Raw genomic sequence first — 9,497 nt, 5'->3', positions numbered from 1 at the left:
TGTGTAGAAATCATATTTGGGTGAATTTATGAAACATTCTATGTCTCACTCAGCTATAAGGCGGGGCTGTTGATCAGGGTAATCATGAGGTGCAGGTGAAGCTCCCAATGCAGAATATGAGCTAAGTATCTGAAGTCATTCTTGCAGTGGTATCCAAGGAGAGGCTGGGGAGCTCCTGAGCTTGGCAGATGTTCCATATCTTGGCACACTGATGCCAAAAGATATTTGTCATTTCTAGCATCCTTCATTGGGACAAATAGCTCCCTCAATCTCTATAAATTATAGTTCACTTTGTAACTGTTGCAGCTCTGAAGAGAAAGGCTTCCCTTCCGTCAATATTACAGCTCTGTTGCAGGGGAAGAATTTTTTTCAGGTGAGAGTGTTACAGCTCTGCTCCAGCAGGGAGGGGTTTGCCAGCTAAAGCCCTGTTCCTGTGAACGTGTTACAGCTCTGCTCAGAGAGGTATTCTGGCAATCAGGAGCCAAGGAATACCACACAGTCACACTGTACCACAAACCATACATAGGAGTTTTTTGGGGAGGAAGGTGGCTGCCTCAGTTCAAGCAAGATACAGCAGAGAAGCAATCAGAAAGAAGGAACTCTGGAGTCAGAGCTCTCCAGAGTGGAGATTTCCAGAATGGCAATTGGTGGGATTTCAATTCCTAAACTTGGGCAATCTCATGGATAGTTGGGTGTTACTGCTCAGGGATTGGTGGGTTTCTATTTCTTGGTCCTGGTGTCATCAGGGTGAGAGTTTTTTTTTTTTCTTTGCCCTTTTATCCTTTGCATTTACTCTTAATTAATTATTAAATTTTATTTTGAAATGAAAGCAACTTAAATACAACAGTGTCCCTGATGTGATAGTCTGTGTGAACTAAAGAAAGTCGCTTAAATTCAATTGATTCTTTTTTTCCTTACCTGCAAAGCTACAGTTCAAAGCAGGTGGCTCTGAAAGTTCTTTCCCATATAGTAGTATATGTGTCTACTTATCTTTACCCTCTTAATTTCCACCATTTCCAAATGAAGAGAAATGTCATAGGCATCAAAGCAAACACATTCTTTTTCCTCTTATAGATTCCCATTAAATGCAAGCTGATGGATTGATTAAAATTTGTCAGCATAAATTCCATTTCTCTGTAGATTTGCGTGAGTTTCTCCTGCCTTTGGGCAATTTCGTTAGAGATTATTTTCACAACCGACTGAGTGGTAATAAAGTTACCAACAGTTCCTCGGGGAAAATAATTTCCATCCCTATGATTTTCAGATATGTATCTATGAGGAAATGGCAAGTGTGGTGTGTGGAAACTCAATAAGACAGATGACTCTTGTGGGATTCTTAATAAAACCTTCCAGAAAGCTCATGCCAGTAAGACACAAAATGATTTAGAGTGGGAGAAAAATCCCAGGAAAGCCTAAAAGAAACATCTGCTAAAACTGTATCTTCTCTGGACAATTTACCCTATAAATGGTCATAGCTCACAGAATTGATACATTTTACTGAAGGTACATATCTGGTAAATATAGCAGTGGGAGGTTCTAGGAAAAGGTTAGTAAACAATCAAACAAACAAAAGCCAACAACGAACTGAATTAGTCAAGAAAAGCGGTGGTTGGGGCAATGGTTCAACAGGCACAATGCTTCAAGTACAAGCAGGAGGCTCTGAGTTCAGGTTTTCGGCACCCACATAAATGAGGGGGATTGGCAGAACACACCCGAGACACCAGCAAAGCCAGGATGGAGACAAGAAGAGCCGAGGGTTTGCTGGCCTGGCGTCTTAGCTAAATAGGTCTTCAGGTTCATGGAGAGACCTTATTTTAGAAAAAACAGTGAAGATTGATAGAAAACACCTGATACATCTGACACCCACTGTCAGTCTCTGGCTTCTTCATATGAACATATAGTTGAACACATACCTGTACATGCAGGCACACAGGTGCATACATCAGATTTATAGTTATAAACTGGGACGTGAAGTTACCGTGACTAGAATTCCATATTTAGGTTGGCTGAGAAGCAATGTACATAGACAATAGTTTCAGATTCAGAAGTCTATCTTGATCCGTGCCATGGTGTGTGCCCTCTTGGACGGGACAGACAGTGATAGTAGAATTCATTAAGATAGACAGACGTGTTTCTTCTTCACGATCTGCCTCCGGGGTTTGAGGTGGAGAATAGGCTGCCTCTATGAGCTTCTCATAATTATCCAGACTTCCAGCAAGCTCTGCCCAATGACCAAAGTCACCGTGCTTCTTAAAATCCTATCCTCATGCTGCCCAGTCTCTGCTTAGAAGTACACTGTGAGGTGACGGAGCAAACCAAGGAACCCTCTTACCTGTCACCTAATCTAGATTTAAAAAAAGATTTCCTAATCTTTTGTAAGTAAAACTGAAAGAGATGAAGAGAATTTTCTTTCTTACAAAACACTGATCATTCCTTAGTGGGGATTTGGGGTTCTTGCTTGGTGAATCCCCGCCTTCTTTTTCTATGCCCCCTTCCCATTCCCAGAGCCAGGAGGCTTTCTCTTATTGGTTGGTGGACACAGGCTCTTGTGTAGTCCAGGCTATAGACTCAGCCTCACTGTGTAGCCAAGGGTAGCCATGAATACCTCACATTCCAGCATGATGTTTGTGTAAGATCCAGTACATTATTGCTTAACACACTCTACTGGTTTATGTTAAGAACATGTATTGATATATTTTGAAGCATTAAAAACAGATCTTCTATAATATATATCCATTCTAAAAGTTGTTTATAAGATCATTAGCAATGAAATAAAGTCTATTTCTGAATATCCTAGTCATGTCCTAGCCCAGATGTGGGAAAATGAAATCTCATTCATTTATATAACAAGAAAAGAAAACTTTGTTTTGTTGAAGTGATAAACAAACAAATTAAAGTCATGAAGCCATTTCTGTCATTTCTGTCTATGCTGTGCCAGAAAAACAGAAGCAGGGAGGGAAGGAGACATTTAACAGGGAAGTTGTTACTCTAACACTTACATTCAATAAACTGTATTAAATAGACACAGAGTTAGGAAGGCTGAGGACCGTGGACTTAAAACAACAGCGCTTTTAATGTGTATGATTAGGGAAGGTGTCTGGCAAAGCTGATTCAGTCTCGGTACTCTGAGCCAGGAGTGATAAGAGTATTTTGGATATTTTGCATTTTGCAGTTTTAATAAAGTCCATTAAGGATTTGTGTGTGTGTGTGTGTGTGTGTCCAGCTTACCATATGGTGATGCTAAGATACTGGAGGCTGAGCCACACTTGCTCCAATCTTAAAGAAACACATTGCTGAAAAGGAAGCATCCTTCTTTACTTTGGATGCTGGACTGAGCTGCTCAGAAAATTAACTTGCTTCAATGTCGCTTGACTTTATCTGAAGGAACTGCTGATTTTATACTTGAGTACAATTACTTGTACCTGTATTTCCTCCAGAAGGATTTGATATTCTCTTTCTATTGTGCTTTATAACAAGCTCCATTTAAAAAATATGTTGGATATGCATAAAAGTTTCAAGCAACTTTTCATATATTTTGAGTCTATTTTTCCTATTCTGAACACCATGTATCTGTATGGTGCATTTATAACAACGAGTGAGCCAATCCATATATAGTATTAATTATTTTGTTAAGATTTGTTTTTATTTGTTTATATGTGTGTGTTGAATGGTATGGCATGTGAATGTGAATACAGGTGCCTCTGGAGGCCAGAAGAGGGTGTCAGGTGCTGGGAACTAAGCTTACTTCCTCTGGAAGAGCAACATGTGATTTTAACTAATGACCCATGACTGTGGTACCCAGAGCTGTTTTTTTTTCTCTAGATTTTTATTTATTCTTCTCTTATGCAATACATCCTGACCAGAGCATACCCTTCTTCCAGTCCTCCCTATATTCCCCCCACATCCTCTGTCCCCCAAGATAAACTCACTCCCTCTGTGTCCTCCCAGAAAAGAGCAGGTTTCTCAGGAACATTAACCAAACATGACAAACCAAGATAAATACAATATTGTAGAGACCCTCACATCAAGGCTGGGCAAGGTAATCCAAAAGCAGGCAATAGTGTCATAGACACCCCAACTCCCACTGTTGAGAGTCTGATTTACAAAAATGTTTTCTTACCCCATTTTGCCCCCACTTTCATTAAACATGGATTCTCTTCTCATACAATATAATTTGAATATAGGTTTCCCCTCCCTTTACTTCTCCCAGTTCCTTTTCACCTCCTCTCCTATCCAGATTTACTTTCTTTTTCTTCTTCTTTTTTTCTTTATTGATATATTTTTATTTACATTTCAAATGATTTCCCCTTTTCTGGGTCCCCACTACCCGCAAGTCCAATAAGCCCTCTTCCCTCCCCCTGCTCCTCCATCTACCCCTTCCCACTTCCCTGTTCTGGTATTCCCCTATACTGTTGCACTGAGTCTTTCCAGAACCAGGGGCCACTCCTCCATTCTTTTTGGACCTCATTTAATATGTGGATTATGTCTTGGGCATTCAAAGTTTCTAAGCTAATATCTACTTATCAGTGAGTGTATACCATGATTGATCTTTTGAGACTGTGTTACCTCACTTAGTATGATGTTCTCCAGCTCCATCCATTTGTCTAAGAATTTCATGAATTCATTGTTTCTAATGGCTGAATAGTACTCCATTGTGTATGTAAACCATATTTTTTGTATCCATTCCTCCGTTGAGGGATACCTGGGTTCTTTCCAGCTTCTGGCTACTACAAATAGGGCTGCTATGAACATAGTGGAGCATGTGTCCTTGGCCTCTCAGAATGAGGACATCCTGAGTTTTGCAGCAAATGGATGGAACTAGAAAAGAAGAGGCTTCTAAGAGATAGCAAAACCTAACAAAATAGCATATATTAAGGTAAAAATAAAAGCCATCCTATCAAACTTGGACAAGCCAACCCAAACAGAAAGGTAAAAGAGCCCAAAAGAGAAGGCACAAGAATTAGAGACCCACTCACTTACACATTCAGGAGCCCCGCAAAAGTACTAAGCTGAAAGCTATTTAATGTTTATTATATAGAAGATCTGGTACAGATCCTTATAGGCCCTGCGCATGTTGCTTTAGTCTCTGTGTGATGCTATGAGATTTTCTCAGTTGTTTTAGAGGGCCCGCTCTCCTGGTGCCCTCCAACTTTTCTGTTTCCCCCACTCCTGCCCCCTCTTCCACAGGGATCCCTGAGCTCTGAGGGGAGGGACTTGATGAAGACATCGTGTTTAGAGCCATGTGTTCCAAGGTCTCCCTGAGTATAATGCCTGGCTGTGGGTCTTTGTATTTGTTCCCATCTGCTGTAGGAGAAAACCTCTTTGATAAGAGCTGAATAAAGCTCTGATCTATAAGAATAGCAAATTGGCATTAGGAGTCATTTTATTATTATATTTTATTTTATAGGCCAGTAATACTTGGTTTTACTCTAAGTCTCTGAGCTATATGGTTTCTGGCTTTTGGTTACCCATGCTGTTTCAAATGTGGGTTCCATCTAATAGAGTAAGTCTTAAATCAAATCAGACATTGGTCAGTTACCCCATGAAGTTTGGGCTACTATTCCCTAGCATGTTTTGGAGGCAGAACAGATAGTAGATCCAAGGTTTTGTGCTTGGGCTGATATTTACTCTTCTCTGTGGTAGCTTACAGGGTATCTTTAAATGCCATCGACACTAGAACATAGGGGTGAAGGTTCTACATAGGCACAAGCTTGACTGACTCATGTTCAGTGAGTAGTGTGGGTGTTGTCTTCAGCAATGGGGCCTTGCTATCAGTTTTTGGAGAGCAACCTGTCTTAGCAAGAGCCTGGGTTGTTTTGGGATTTCTGTGGGAGCCTTTTGGACAACAACTCATTTGGATGAAATTCACTTCTGGTATTGGAAGCTTTGTTTGGTGATAGTGGATGGCCAATTCGGATTGCATTGCCCTCATTGTTTGAAGACTTCATTGGGATTACCTTCATATATCATTGGAAGTTTGCACTGCACGAGGTTTCTGTGCAGACTCCTCATATGGCATTCAGTGATGCCTCTTCCCTCATCCCCTCCATCAATCCTATCTCCCTCTCCCATTCCTACTTGGTCTTCCTCTTATCCCTCTTTCCCACCCAGATCCTGTACATCCATAAAGATCTATTCTATTTTTCTCTTCCCAGGGAGATCCACATGTTCCCCTAGTTCCCTTCCTTTTTGCCTAACCTCTTTGGGTTTATGAATTGTAGCTTGGTTATTATTTAGTTAATGGGTAATATCCAGATCTAAGCGAATACATACCACATTTATCTTTCTGGCTCTGGGTTACCTCATTCTGGCTGATTGTTTTTCTATTTTTTAGTTCCATCCATTTGCCTGCAAATTTCATAATGCTATTTTTTTTTTTAAAAAGAGCTAAGTAATTTTCCACTGTGTAAATTTACCACATTTTCTCTATTCTTCTGTTGAAGCACATCTAGGTTGTTTCCAGTTCTGGCTATTATGATTAGTGCATCAGTGATGTGGTTCAACAAGTGTACCTGTGAGAGAATGAAGAATCTCTTGGGTGTTCATCCTAGAGTGGTATACTAGAGATGAACACTGGAAAAAGATAGCATATTCAACAAATGCTGCTGGTCAAATTGCATGTAGAAGGGTGCAAGTAGATGTGTACACTGCACAAGACTCAACTCTGAATGGCTCTAACAACCTCAGCAGATAACCAGGTACACTGAACCTGGCAGAAGGGGAAGTGGGGATATCCTTTAACTGATTGGCACAGAAGACTTCTTTAGCCTTTACTTAATGTATTTTACCTGCTGTAGCATTCCACCAGGGTGGTCCACTATTTTTGACCCATATACATCTTCATAGATCTCAAGGCTATGGCAGTTGTGGTAGAGATACACACTTCTGCTTTAAAGGGTATTGAAAGCTAGGAGAACTGTTCCCCTAGTCTGTGTTCTCTTGCTGTGAGAGCCATCTTGACCAAAAAGCAAGTCTGCATCCCATTGTGTGATTGATATAACTTCACCATGGACTTTGTATTTTTATATGCATAAAATTTCTACTTAGATTTATTTAATTAAAGTCCACAACCTAATTGCGGTTGTGGACTTTAATTAAATAAATCAAACCAGAAATCCTTACTGAGAAGACTATCCAGTGTTCCTAAAATGCTCCATGTAATGCAAACCTGAATTAACTCTGATTCTGTTTCTATTTCTCCATTGCCTGGCTTCTTCTGTTGAACTATCTAATTATCAATCAAACACTGTCTTATTTCAGTTGAGGGATAAGTTGTAATGTTTGTACCAGAAATCCTTCCCTGTTGCATTTCTTTCCACACCATGTGACTTTTTCTTGTTCTTAGTTCCTCAATGGACATTTAAGTCAATATTAGTCAATATTTATAAAAGGAGCTTATAGGGATTATATTGTGATTTTGTTAAATTATAAGATTGAGTCTGGATCCAAGATAGATGTGTGGGTAGCTCCCTATCTGTATATGTAGACTTTCACTATTCACTCCTGTGTGTGTGTGTGTGTGTGTGTGTGTGTGTTGTGTGGTGTGTAGGGTATGTGTATGCTTCAATTTTAGTACCGTTGTAACAGATACTTTTCTTTTGAAATTAAAATTTCAATGACTAATACATAGGAATCGAATTGCTTTTTGTTGTTTAAACTTTGTTACTCAACATGGCTATGCATAGTTTGCCCCACAGAGGTTTATTTCTCCAAATAATTTGAAATATTGAATATAGACCATTTATGAGTGCTGGTCATATATAAGAAAGAGACTGCTATTTCTTCCTTTCTTTTGTATATCTTGTATACAGCTATTGTCTGTTTCTCTTGTAGTCTTGTAATAGCAAATCCTTGGCAATTTGAGTAGAAGTGGTGAGAGGAAAAGGCTTACATGCCACCTTAGAAGAAAGCATCCAGTCTTCCAATGCTAAATTTTGAATTGAAGATTTTGGAACTATTCTGTTTATGAGTCTAAGGAACTTCCCTCCTGATCTTAGTTTCTTGGGAGTCTTCATCACAAGAGAGTAACTTTGTCAAATGTCATTTTTGTATTTCCAAAAAGGGTCCTATGGGTTCCTTAATTCCATTCTGTTAATCTCAACACATTACACCGAGGGTTCACAGATGCAGCATGATACCTCTAAACTTGTTAATCATGTGTTATCTGATTTTCTATAATGCTTGATGAAGTTGTCTAAAATTTCATTGGGGGTTTTATTTGGGTTCAAAGTGGTCCATTGCTCTCTTCTGAGGTCTTTATCTAATGTGTGTGTTAGGGAAACAGCTCCCCCTGTTAAGTTGTTAAAATGCCTTCTTTCCCTCCCTGCTTCTATTTTTTTCTGGCATAGAGTGGACAGAAATGGCTTCATGAGCACACCAGCAAAAGAATCTGGGCTTGGTGAGTTCTCATTTTTATCCCACAAATTCACATTTCCATTCACTTTGGATGAACTTGGTAGTTTTTCTTTTGAAGTGATTGGGCTAATTCATATAAATGGCTGAGTTTAGGATCACACTGCCTCATTGCTTCATGCCTTGTTGGTTCTGAAGCTCTCTTGAGGCATCTAACAGTTTATTGTTCTGTTGGCTAAAGTTAGACACAAGCATGCAATGGGGGCACTTTAGAATGTGACTCAGGAAGTCAGTCATCTGTTCATGACAAGTGACTGTTGTGATGGTTTGTATATGCTAAACCCAGGGAGTGGCACTATTAAGAGGTGTGGCCTTGTTGGAGTAAGTGTGTCACTGTTTTTAATGAGTGTGGGTGTGGGAATAGGCATGGGCTATAATACCTTGTCCTAGCTGCCTGGAAGTCAGTATTCTGTTAGCAGCCTTCAGATGAAGATGTAGAACTCTCAGCTTCTCCTGCACCATGCCTGCCTGGATGCTTTTATCCTCCTGCCTTGATGATAATGGACGGAACCTCCAAACCTGTAAGCCAGCCCCAATTAAATGTCATCCTTATAAGGTGTTGTCTTGGTCATAGATTCTTTTCACAGTAGTAAAACCCTAACTAAGATAACTGTTCTTGAAGGTTTTTTTTTTCTTCCTGACAACTTGAGTAACTAATGGCTTTCCCTTTTGAAATTCCAATATACTGTCTCTGGCTTTGCCTTGTTGGGGGATTCAGTGTGTTTTGCTTGTGAAGTTCCTGATGCTCAGGTTATAGCTTCAGTTATCCAGTTCCACTTAACTGTTATGACTTACTCAACCTGAATCTAAGCATTTTATGATAAAAGCTTCATTTGTGAATATAAAGAGGCACAGTCAGTATTTTTCTACTTTTGGGTCAGGGGTAGAGAATTCTGGTGCGATTCCTCAAGAGTCTACTAACTTACACGTTTCCACACCTGAAAACAATTTGTTATCTAGACTAACACTTTTCTGAGGTTATGTAATAAGATGGTGAATTTATTCTACTGCTCTGAGATCATAATTTGTACACTGAGATACATATCTCACTGTAGATGTGCAATTTGGAATGTGAACACTTTCTT

The sequence above is a fragment of the Apodemus sylvaticus genome, chromosome 23 (genome assembly GCF_947179515.1).
Source record: "Apodemus sylvaticus chromosome 23, mApoSyl1.1, whole genome shotgun sequence".
Classification (NCBI taxonomy): domain Eukaryota; kingdom Metazoa; phylum Chordata; class Mammalia; order Rodentia; family Muridae; genus Apodemus; species Apodemus sylvaticus.
This window is presented reverse-complemented; position numbering follows the sequence as displayed.